The following is a 13,175-nucleotide window of genomic DNA, read 5'->3' as shown; positions in this document are numbered from 1 at the left end:
GCAGGGGGGTTGGACTAGATGATTTTTAAAGGTCCCTTCCATCCCAAACCTTCTATGATTCTATGATTCTTTGACTTTTAGTGTCTAGAATCTTTGTAGCAGTTGAACAAAATTTTGAAGATATAAATGATGCTTAAATAATGGACATAGGTCCACAAAGGGATTTGGGCACCTAACTGTAGCATTCAGTTAAGAGATCTGCTTCTGAAAAGAGTGCCTTACACCAATGAAATCATTAGTTCAATTAAATTATAAATGAATACATGTTCAAATGTTAAAAATAATAACTAGAATGAATGCCAGCAAAAGCCATCATCTTCCAAACCATAATTAAGAAGGCTCATAAAATAAAGTCTTTGTCATTTTCCCAGTTCTGAGATTTTACTTTTTTTGGCGACTGAATATCATCTTCAAATAGTCCATGTTTATGTTTTAATATCTGAAATTTTTGATCTTCAGCAAAACACACTTAATGCACATTTTAGATGTAGCCTCCTCTTTTTATTTTCTCATGCCCATCTTGTAAGATGGCTTGGTGACCTCTCATATGTTGCATAAGAGTCTTGCTGTAAGGAAAGGCATGGATGCAGTGGAGGCAACATACATTGGTATTATGAGATTTGCCAAAAGGTTTATGGTATCTCCAATAAATGTGGAAAAAAAAATTAAAGCAAAACCTGTGCATTCTTATTTTTAAATAGTGATTTAAGTCAAGACTGAAGGAAACACAGCTCTAGTTGTCTATTCACTGAGTGCAAGTATCATTCAACAATACGGGACAATACAAATATTTAATTTATTAAAACATTTTAAGGACTAGCTTATGACCGTATTTCTCCACAACATATCCTCTTAATTCCACAGTCTTTGGTTGATATGACTACATCATGTTTCCAGTAAGATTGCTCCCAGCACATGATGCTGCTCTGTGTGATGAATATTTGCAGAACTGAACATCGAATTAATATAAGAAAATACCACAAATTAATTTGGATTTGTGATGAAAACAGTGTTTGTGATGAAAATCGATGTTTTAGTTAGTGCTGACCAGTGCTTACCCAGCATCAAGGCTGCCTCTGCTTCTCACACTGCCCCACCAGCGAGTAGGCTGGGGATGCACAAGAAGTTGGGAGAGGACACAGCCGGGACAGCTGACCCCAACTGACCAAAGGGATATTCCATACCATATGATGTCATGCTCAGCAATAAAAGCTAGGGGAAGAAGGAGGACAGGGGAACATTCAGAGTTATGGCATTTGTCTTCCCAAGAAACCATTAGGCATGATGGAGCCCTGCTTTCCTGGAGATGGCTAAACATCTGCCTGCTGATGGGAAATAGTGAATGAATTCCTTATTTTGCTTTGTTTGCACGCGTAGCTTTTGCTTTACCTATTAAACTGTCTTTATCTCAACCTACGAGTTTTCTCACTTTTACCTTTCTGATTCTCCCCCCCATCCCACTGTGGGGGGAGTGACGAGCAGCTGTGTGGGGCTTAGCTGCCTACCAAGGTTAAACCACAACACTGGTCTACCCTAGGGACTACTACTGGAGGAAATAATTATGAGAAGAAATTTCATATGTGCTAAAGGCAATTTCTGTATGTTAAATTGGAGGACTCCATATGAGTCCTTCAGCTGAAAAGTTTTAGAAGTTGGCAAACTGAAATGGTTGAAAGCCACTCACATAAATTATTACACAATTCACCTTACTGTTGAAATTTTTATAATGAGATAAATTAACACTATAGAACAGATATTTTGAAGCTTAAAGAGCAATCACACACTCAATTATTAGCTATTAATACTTTAACATTTTCATTTATATATTATGATAGGTAGCTAATAAATAACTTCAAAATCCATCATTTCAATCCCTAAAATATGAACATAGACTATACAAAGCACAAACACAGTATCAGAACAATTTTAGTATGTGTACCCTGTTGTGCACTGTATTTGGTTTGATTGGTGTTCTCCTCTCTGTAGCTTTCACACATACTTTACTTGATATTTTATTCAATATAACAGATGATACTTTTTTTCTCTGTATCTGAGATAAAAATAAATCAGAGAACAAAGAAACTATCTATCTATCATCTCCTTCAGTCTGCACAACACTAGCTGATGCAAATCTAGGGAGAACAGCAGGAAAAAATGGGATGTTGTCCACCTGTTGTGGTATATTACCCACTTTCATGCCTTCATTTAATTCTGGAATTAACCATAGTAGTTCTGCCTGTGGCACAACTAAGAGCAATATCTTGTGTATTGGGTGTAAATGGTGGGGGGGAGGGGCAGCTGCAAAAGTGTCTTCTGTGAGAAAAGGCCAGGGGCTGCCCTGTTCTGGACACAGCTGGTTCCAGGCGGCTTGGCAACTGTCACAGGGGAGTGGTTGAGACGCTTAAAAAATCACCATCAAAGATATTTGCAAATATTGATCTTAATAGAAATCTATAAAGGTATGATTTTACAGAGTTTGATGGCAAGATTCACTCTATTACTTACTAAATGAATGGAATATATATATATATATATATATATATATAAAGAGAAAGAAAGACGAAATCGAGCCCAAAGAAAATACACGGAGGAAAAGGGGGCCCTCCCGTTGAGTCACGAGGTTCAGAATGGACCCCCTTGCTTTCTAAACTCCTTCTCAGAGAGGAGCCTAGGTGTGGCTGGATCCAATCCTAGTCTCAGACTTGGTCAACGGTTTATGGTTTATGGTTAGCAGCAGTTTAAGGTTTGTTTGCAGCAAGGAGAGAATCACAAAAATCTAGTAATAACTAATCATTAATTAATCTAGCATGTACAAAGTCATTAAATGAGGTTTACTACAATATTTATATCACACACACAATAGGCCTAAGTACTCATTATATGTGCAGTTAAAGGTACCAATAAAAATTCCCCCGGGTTTAGCGAAATACTCACTTTAAATGACTGTCTCAACGGGTGAGGGTCAAACCTCGAGGAGCAAGGATCGCCAGAGATCAGGCAAGGGTCGAATCTCGAGGAGCAAGGAGCGCCAGAGATCAGCTTGAGTTCTCTGCTCTGAGGGGCGTCCCACTCAGAGGGAAATTCTGGTGCAGCCCGCTGTGGTCCAGGAGAGCTCAAAAGGTCTCAACTTGGCACCGCTGTTTATAGGGTGATGAGATGATTGACTTTAGGCATCAGTAAATTTCCCTTCTACTTTCACAGCCCGTGTTGAAGATTACTAAAGTTCTCAAAAATTCCAGTGGTGCTGGTACAAGATCCTCCTGAGTTACAGCCTAGATAAGATAGGCCCCAAGGCTGTCAGGAAGCAACTAGTACAGATGAAAAATATAGTTCCAAGGTTGTCAGGGCTGCCTCCTTAGTACAGACAGTGTTGTTCCCACCTCAGCCATGTAAGTTTTGATACAGTCAAGGGACGCTTAACTGCCAAACTCGTTACACAAAGGCCAAGTTTTGATGGGAGTTACTGAGATTGTAAAGCAGCTTTGCTTCCCATGCTCTGCCAGGTGCACCAGAAGAAAAGGGGGGGATGCACCACCAAAGCAACAGACCCACCACATGCCAAAGTTGAGCCAGTCAGAGGAGTTTGTGGTGCCCCTGTGGAAACATATTTAAGAATGGGCAGAAAATGTGCAGAGAGAGAGAGAGAAAGAGGGAAGAACAGAGGAAATAACAAGGTCAGGGGAGTAGGAAGTGCTCCATCGCAGAGCAGGAACACCCCTGAAAGGACTGTGGCTTGTGGAGTATCCATGCCGGAGCAGGTACTTCTCTGAAGGGACTGCAGCCTGTGCAGGACCCATTCTGGAGGATAGGAAAAGAGTGAAAAACAAGGAGTGGCAGAGAAAAGCTGCTACATCCTGACCCCCATCTCCTTGTTGAGGCTTGTTGCCTCACTGAAGGGACTGAGTGTAATCTGCAGCAATAACAAGGGGGGAGGAGAGGTGTTTGAAGTGAAGTGAGCCTGGGAAAAATCTTATTTTTCTCCCCCGTCCTGATGGGGGAAGCAGGAGTGAGCAAGCACATGTGTGGGAATTAGCTGCTAGCTGGGGCCAACCGACCACATCATGTCATGTCAGCTTTAAGTTTTATTCATTTGTAGCAGCCTAAATAAAAGTTTTGGCAGTGGAGAGGTAGCAAATCATAGTAAAATTTCTGTAACATCCTCTGTCCCTTGGGTAGTACACACCCCAAATCCCCTCTATGTTGCAGTCAAAAAGCAGCAGACACTGCTCATTTACCCCACTAGAGCAGTTTCCTAAGGGAGTGGTAACATTTGATTGCTGGACCTTTTTAGCAGGGTTTGAAGCAGATGAGATGGTATAGACCGTCTTTGAATTTTAAGACTTATTTTTTCCCATTTGTTTTGGTGACCTATTTGCTGGACATTGCTGCTTTATAGAAATTAACCTATTCCATTTTTCCCTTTTTTAAGAATCATAGAATCATTAAGGTTGGAAAGGACCTCTGAGACCATCGAGTCCAACTTGTTAACCTAACTGCCTGGTCCACCTCTAAACCATGTCCCTAAGAACCACATCCACATGTTTTTTGAATACTTCCAGGGACTGTGATTGTACCACTTCCCTGGGCAATCTGTTCCAATGCCTAACCACTCTCTCCATGAAGAAATTTTTCCTAATATCTAATCTAAATCTCCCCTGGCACAACTTGAGCCCATTTCCTCTTGTCCTGTGGCTTGTTACTTGGGAGAAGAGACTGACCCCCACCTCGCTACAACCTCCTTGCAGGTAGTTATAGAGAGCAATAAGGTCTCCCCTCAGCCTCCTCTTCTCCAGACTAAACAACCCCAGCTCCCTCAGCCGCTCCTCATAAGACTTGTGCTCTAGACCCTTCACCAGCTTTGTTGCCCTCCTCTGGACACTCTCCAGCACCTCAATGTCCTTCTTGTAGTGAGGGGCCCAAAAGTGAACACAGTACTCGAGGTGCGTCCTCACCAGTGCCGAGTACAGAGGCACTATCACCTCCCTGGTCCTGCTGGCCACACTATTCCTGATACAGGCCAGGATGCCGTTGGCCCTCTTGGCCACCTGGGCACACTGCTGGCTCATGTTCAGCCAGCTGTCAACCAGCACTCCCAGGTCCTTTTCCAGCAAGCAGCTCTCCAGCCACTCTTCCCCAAGCCTGTAGCATTGCCTGGGGTTGTTGTGACCCAAGTGCAGGACCCATGGTAGACAGGTAGGGTAGACAACATGGCCATGCGACTGGAAGAAGTAAATGAGCGAGAACACTGCATGAAGGCCTCTCTCCAGACTGCTGATATCAGGTTTTCTCAGCTGGAGGATATAGTAGGAAGAATGGTGACAGCCTTAGAAAAACTGACTGGCATAGAGAGGTGTGATGACCAAGATACAATCCAGGCCCTCCTCTGACTGTACCAATGCAGCCCATATTGTGAGGTAGAATAGCTTCAATAGTCAGGAAGGAAATATTTACAAGCTTCAAGAGAACATAGGTCCCATGGGAGACGAGTCCATGTCCCTAATGTCAGCTACAATCATGCACCACATGTGAAGCCACTCTTTCTATGCAACAAATATGAAGAAGTGTGGGTTGGAAAAGTCTGAAAGAGTTTTTAAGGAAAGATCTGTAAGCCTGCATCAAGCTAGCAGTTCCCACTCCATGGCAATAGAAGGAAAGGTTCCTTTAGCCCCTACCAGCATTTTGTCAATTGCCCCAGACTCCAGAAGACCTTCATCTTCTATAGACATCTATGTTTCTGCCATGGATGAGATGCATTCTGACATAGAGCCTCTTGACAGCTCCATAAATATTCTGGTATGGGAGATGCAGCTCTACAAGCTCACATGGCCTCTTCCATTTTACCTATCAAGTTTCTGGCAGGAGTCTTGATTATGTCGAAACCTGTGGAATAGAAACAAGAGCATGTTCTTCAGACTGTTCACAAATCACAGACTGCCAAATTCCCTGGGATTCAGACCCTCCCTTGTATCATGCTTTAGAGCCATCTAAAAGCAGTTGTTACCTGGCTGCAACAATTTATTCTGAAGGAAATGCTGATCATGAAATCTCACAGTTTTATGTTCTCTCCATCTCAAAGCTACTTCAGCATCTTTGGCATCCCAGTCAAAGCATGTGGCTTTTGCTGATCTCGTCTCCCTGGTATCCAGTGATAGGACGCGTGGGAATGGTTCAAAGCTGCACCAGAGGAGGTTTAGACTGGACATTAGGAAGCATTTCTTTACCGAGAGGGTGGTCAAACACTGGAACAGGCTTCCTAGAGAGGTGGTCAGTGCCCCATGCCAGTCAGTGTTTAAGAGGCATTTGGACAATGCCCTTAATAACATGCTTTAACTTTTGGTCAGCCCTGAAGTGGTCAGGCAGTTGGACTAGATGATCATTGTAGGTCCCTTCCAACTGAAACGGGCCCCTGGGGAGCGCAAGCGACCAGGAGCGTGGCAAACAGGGCGTGGCGAGTCAGAAAGGGCGTGGCGTGGCAGTTTGCGCAGGCAGAGCGAGCAGGCAGCTGGCGAGCTCTCCTTGTGGTCTACGCCCTCCCAGAAGAGACCTAGCCATGGTTTCCACTTGGACAAGAGCCATCGCCAGAAGGGATGTGGCGACCCAGACAGAGCTCCCACTAAAACATGCAGCCACCCAGGTCTCTGGCTGCAGGGAGTGCCAGAGCCTTGCCCTGCTTACGGAGGGCAGCTGAGACAACACCTGTGTGAGGTGCGAGCAGGTGGAGGATCTGCTCAGCCTGGTGGCAGAGCTGAAAGAAGAAGTTGCAAGACTGAGGAGTATCAGGGAGTGCGAGAGGGAGACAGACTGGTGGAGCCACTCCCTACCATCCCTGAGACGAGCATGCCAGATGGAAGCATCAAGAGAAGGAGAGGCTCCCCTGCCCTCGTGCCACCAGGCGGAGGGAGGGGTCCCAAGAGACGGAGGAGGATGGAAACAGATCCCTGCTCAGCGCAGCAGGCAAATCCTCTCCCAGCCTACCTTGCCCCCCAGGTGCCCTTACACAATAGGTATGAGGCTTTGGAACTTGAGGGCCAGGAGGATGAAGATACGGACAGTGCTCCATCCAAGGGGTTGACTAGGAGGAACCAGTCAGCCCCATTTTTAACAGTTGGACTCAATGATCTTAAGGGTCTTCTCCAACCTTAATGATTCTATGATTCTGGTCTATACAAAACAAAAGTGATGCACAATGCAATTGCTCACCACCTGCTGACCGATGCCCAGCCCGCCCCCCAGCCAACTCCCCCCAGTTTATATACTGAGCATGATGACATATGGTATGGAAGAGCCCTTTGGCCAGTCTGGGTCAGCTGTCCTGGCTGTGCCCCCTCCCAGCTTCTTGCACACCTGGCAGAGCATGGGAAGCTGAAAAGTCCTTGACTGGTGTAAGCACTACTTAGCAACAACTAAAACATCGGTGTGTTATCAACATTATTCTCATCCTAAATCCAAAACACAGCACTGTACCAGCTACTAGGAAGAAAATTAACTCTATCCCAGCTGAAACCAGGACATCTCCTCAAGACAGCAATGCTGGAAGAACTCTGACCAACAGCATCCCACTTCCAAAAACAGAGCGGCCCAACAGCTACTCTGCAGAGGGGTCCAACATGTTGTATGCACAGCACATGTTGAAGAGCTACTCTGTCAGCACTAAATGTGACAAACAGCAAAATGCAATGGGCCCTTCCAGAGGAGTAAGTCCTCAAGGCCAGAGAGCAGAGGGGGACAACCTGTCCATGAGGACACTGTCGAGAATGGGAGCCTTCCACAGCTTTGAAAGCAAGCACAGCTAGGCCTAGACAAAGCTCACAGGCAGTCTGAGTCATCTGCTGTCCAGTCCATTTTCCTTAGCAGAATTAAATAACTTTATATCATCACATGTCAATGCCAGTTGGCATTAACCACTGGTTAAGGGAGCACGTTGTCAGTCTCAACCCACTGAGTTACCGCATCTTAACCCAGTTAACATTTGCACTTAAGGAAAAAACAAGGGAGTAAAGCTTTATGAAGAATTCAATAAACAGTAGGAACAACAAGCCCTGCTTTATGAAGAAAAAAGCAATAAATGAATAGGTTTGGAAATCTGCCTTTTATTAGAAGGCATCCTAAGATGTTTGATGATTATTCACCAGTTTTGGGGATGCAGGAAGTAATTGGCAAAAAGAGATGTACAAATTAGATGTTCGAAACTTCAGTCCTGACTTCTGTCATCTGTTTCAACATTGTGACGATTGATAAAAAGCATTTATTATTGCTGTAGGAACTGGAAGCAAACAAAACTAAACTCTCCCAAATCCCTTACATCCCCACACTTATGCAAAAGAAGAAAGATGAACAAGATAACAACCATAGTGTTTACTTGTCTCTTTTTGTATTAACTTCTAGTGCAACAAAAAGTTTATACTTTCAAGAGCAAAAAGGGAAATGGAATGCTGTTCTCGTTTTGGCTGGGATAGAGTTAATTTTCTTCATAGTAGCTGGTATGGGGCTATGTTTTGGATTTGTGCTGAAAACAATGTTGATAACACAGGGATGTTCTTGTTATTGCTGAGCAGCGCTTACACAGCGTCAAGGCTGCCTCTGCTTTGCACACTGCCCCACCAGCAAGTAATCTGGGAGTGCACAAGAAGTTGGGAGGAGACACAGCCAGGACAGCTAATCCCAATTGACCAAAGGGATGTTCCATACCATATGACATCATGCTCAGCAATAAAAGTTGGGGGAAGAAGAAGGAAGGGGAGGACATTCGGAGTGATGGCATTTGTCTTCCCAAGTAACCATTATATGTGATGGAGCCCTGCTTTCCTGGAGATGGCTGAACACCTGCCTACCGATGGGAAGTAGCAAATGAATTCCTTATTTTGCTTTGCTTGCGTGCACAGCTTTTGCTTTACAGATTAAACTGTCTTTATCTCAACCAACGAGTTTCTCATTTTTACCCTTCCGATTTTCTCCCCCATCCCACTGTGGGGGTGAGTGGTGCTTAGTTGCCGGCCATGGTTAAACCTCAACAAATGCCTTTTGTACTGCAACTTAAATGGGGGAAGAATTTATGTTAAAATATCAGGTGATTTCCTGTATAAAACAGTCATTCTAGATTCTAGTACAGCTGAACAAGCTCAGGAAGAGTGCAATAAAACTGAATAGTATATAATGATTTTTTTACCACATTTGTCATCGATATGTTGTCTCACTAAACAAAGGATGTGATGGAACAGTAGCAATGTGCTGCTACGGTGATCAGAGCAGAACACAGTAATATCGTCAGGTTCTTGCTGTTCTGTTTAATTACTTATACAAAATCATAGAATCATAGAATTATAGAATCATAGAATTGCTTGGGTTGGAAGGAACCTTTAAAGATCATCAAGTCCAACCCCTTTGCCTTGGGCAGGAACATCTTTCACTAGTTCAAGTTGCTCAAGGTCCCATCCAACCTGACCTTGAGCTCTTCCAATGATGGGGCTTCCACAACTTCTCTGGGCAGAAATGTGAAGGTTTACCTACCAAGTTGCTAGCAGGTTCTTCTTACTGTTCCATTTGAGCTGCTGATTTTTCATATCTTTCCCTCACCTAAAAATATACAGCTTTTTTTTAAGAGGACATGGCTCTATTTGAACATTTCAAAGTATACAAGGTTTATCAAGCAGTCTGAATTCAGATTAACTGAATTAGACCAAAGCTGCTTAAGGTAAAAATGTTCTTGGCAGAATACTGGAATATATTAAATACAGATATATGCTTTTAAGATAAGTTAAAGACCCAAAATGAAATTTGAGGTATCAGTTAACAGCAAAAACCGTCAGTTTCAAGTATACTTCCACTATTCAGCAGCATATCACACAACATGCATTTTAGTAGGAGAAAATATATGTGACTTGTAGTGTAGTTATAGGGTTTTGGTTGAAGAAGAAGGTGAGGCTTTCTTCAGACAACTGGAAGAAGCTTCACATTTACAGGCCCTGGTCCTTATGGGGAACTTGAACCACCTTGATATCTGCTGGAAGGAAACGACAGTAGTGCTCAAGCAATCTAGGAGATTTCTGGAGTGCACTGATGACAACTTCCTGACACAGGTGATTGAGAAGCCAACAAGGAGAGGTGCTCTACTGGACCTGAACCAAGGAAGAACTGGTCGGGGACGTGAAAGTCGGAGGCAACCTTGGCTGCAGTGACCGTGAGATGGCAGAGTTCAGGATCCTGAGAGGAGGGAGCAGGGCAAAAAGAAGGACCACAGCCCTGGATTTCAGAACAGACTTCAACCACTTCAAAGTTCTGCTTGGAAGAATCTCAAGGAATATGACCCTGGAGCAAAGAGGGCTCCAGGTTTCATGACCTAAAGGGTTACCCAAGTCCATGAGGCCTGATGGATTGCACCCACAAGTGCTGAGGGAGCTGGCTGACATCATGGTGTTGTCCCGAAAGCAGGGTCGTTCACCAGGTGTGCAGACACCAATTAACACACAGAGCAGAGGTATTTTATTTCATGTCTGCGCAGAGATGGGTGCTAAGTGGTAAATCCACAAAGCTAGCACACCTCCGTACAAAACTACAGCATATTTATTTTACTACACAATTAGTATAATCCCGCCTAATTTTACACTTCTTGGTTAGTGATTAACATTTCGTACACTATTGGATTATTATATTAAAATTAGCCTTGCTTGCTATGCAAATTAGCACACATGCTCCTTTCAGGTGTGGGGGCAAGTCTTTTTGGTCCTGAATTGAGTCAGTGGTCGCAATGCCCCCTCACCGCATTTACCTTTCACCCAGTTACTGCAGTTTTATCAGACTTCATGTTTTTCTGGCCACCGTCCAGTCTTTTGTGCCAAGATGTTCCCTTTTATCAGTCCAGTAGCTCTTCTTCAAGGGTATAGCTGTTAATTTTCCACGGTTCGTTAATTAAACAAATACTCTTATATCCTTTAGCTCCTTCCCAGATTCCTTTCCCAGAGCACAGGTGGTTCGTAGTTTTGCTCAGTGGAAAATTTTCACTTTCTGCAGGATATCATTTTCCCCCCTTTGAGACTATGAGACCCTATCACGAGTCTTATATGTCTCACTCTTCATCCACAGTACATAATTTCTCGTGACTTGTCTTACTATCATATTCCTAATGCATCCAAGTAAAATACAAGCAATTATGACTACAGTTATGACAATGATTAAATTTTGCAGCAAGCTCTGCAGCCATCCAGTAAGGGAGAATCCAAGTCCATGTAGTATTTTGTTTAACCATCCCACTTCCATTGAGGCCCTCAGGTCATGACTTGATTTTGCCACTTTTTTTATTTTGTCCAATTGATCCTTTAGATTTTCAGTAATGTTTGGGATGTGAACACAGCAGTCTCTATTATTTAAATCTAAATATCTGCAAACTCCATGCTCATGTAGTAGCATTAAGTCTAACGCTAATCTATTTTGTAAAGCCATTTTAGACATAGCTTGTAATTGGGTATTCAAATCTTGTAGCCCTCTTCTTGTCGCATTAGCTAATATTTCTATTTGTCCTGTTAAATTATATAGCCACATGCGATTTTGAAATGATGCGATTTGAGGACTAAAAATGGCCTCTAATATCCATCCTACTGTCGTTCCTGTAGAGGGGTGTTTCCATGGATCTGTTTCATCTTCTTTCAATTTTCCCCAGAATTAGGAATCTGACGGTCTCTTTCTCCATAAGGGGCACAAAGTTAGCATACCTAAAGTATGTTGACGCACCTTTCCTTTGAAGGGCAATTGATTAGTCCAAGTCCCATCACTACTAACCCAAACAGTATGACCCATGGAAGGCATTGTCGTTTTGTTACAGTTAACAGAACTATTTTGAATCTTGGTACTGGTCCAGGTATCATTTATATGAGTGGTATAATTTCTACAAAGAAATCGTAAAGCTCTGGCGATTGGACCCAATCGTTGGACTTCATAATCAATCGTGGAACAATTAAAGACTCGTGTACAGTTCCATCTAGGATATTGGGGTTCTCTATTATTGGTGTTCTTTGACGTTTTTTCTCCAATCCATTCAATACACCAGGATGCACCTTGCATATAATGCCACTCGCCCTCCTCGGGGTCGATCCATATTTGAGGTAAATCCATTCCCCATGGGAATCTATTACATCCCTCTCCTGGTCTTGGGTGGCTTCCCTTTTTATGAAGGTCTGAAACTTTTAGACAAGTAATATTTTGTCCTTGACCTATTGCCAGAGCATCACGACCAAGGCCTCTCGAGCTGTTGCCAATTAAGGTTTCAAATGTTCGATTTAAATCTATAGTTAGGATTCCCCATTCCAGGGGGTTTGCAGTGGATTTTGGTAATGGAAGACACGCAGTCAAGCTGCTGATATTGTGGATTCTCCCGAATGACTGGATGAGTTGTAAGAGTAAATTTCCTTTACAGAGAGAAAATACTGAATATATAACTATAACATTTACAACTTTCATTTTAGTAAAGTTAAACTAACAATGCTAAAAAGGGAGGGGTTCATAACTATGAGCACTCAATTTCTATATAGGCCAGTCCTGTTTTCCAGACGCAGTTGGTATGAAAGTCTATTTATCTTGATCAGGCCTCAGTGCTCTTTTTACCCATGTATAATGAATCCAGGAGTTAATTCCCTCTACCTTGACTGCAGTATAAGTTTTCAACAGCATGGTATAAGGTCCTTTCCACTTCTCTTTCAATGGTTTGTCTTTCCAGGTTCGTACATAGACCATGTCTCCTGGCTGGAATGGGTGAACCGGTGCATCCAAGGGAAGAGAAGTCTTTTGATTTAGACACCTGTGTAGTGAAGACAAAGTCTGTGAAAGAGAAAGCAAATATTCTTTAATTGCGGCCTGTCCTCTTATATGCATTTGGTCTCCCTTGACGCTTAGAAGGTGTGTGGGATATGCTTTCCTGTATACGATCTCAAAGGGGCTTACTCCTTCCTTAACCCTAGGGGTTATTTGAATTCGTAGAAGAGCTAAAGGTAAGGCTTCTGTCCACTTAAGGTATGCTTCCTGGCAAAGTTTAGAAACTTGTCTCTTAAGAGTCTGATTCATTCTGTCTACTTTCCCACTAGATAGGGGCCTCCAGGGAGTGTGTAGTTCCCATTTGATCTGCAAAAACTTGGAAACTTCCTGCACTACTTCTGCAATAAAATGAGGCCCATTGTCAGAGGAGATAC

General features: G+C 43.2%; 1 pseudogene; it reads right to left on the bottom strand.

Moving 5' to 3' along the window:
- Nucleotides 1–10,897: 10,897 nt before the first annotated feature.
- LOC148054108 (uncharacterized) lies at nucleotides 10,898–12,105 on the bottom strand (annotated as a pseudogene).
- Nucleotides 12,106–13,175: the final 1,070 nt, after the last annotated feature.

This window comes from Nipponia nippon, unplaced genomic scaffold, assembly GCF_047370975.1.
Source record: "Nipponia nippon isolate SJK-2023a ecotype South Korea unplaced genomic scaffold, ASM4737097v1 scaffold_34, whole genome shotgun sequence".
Lineage (NCBI taxonomy): Eukaryota > Metazoa > Chordata > Aves > Pelecaniformes > Threskiornithidae > Nipponia > Nipponia nippon.
This window is presented reverse-complemented; position numbering and strand designations above follow the sequence as displayed.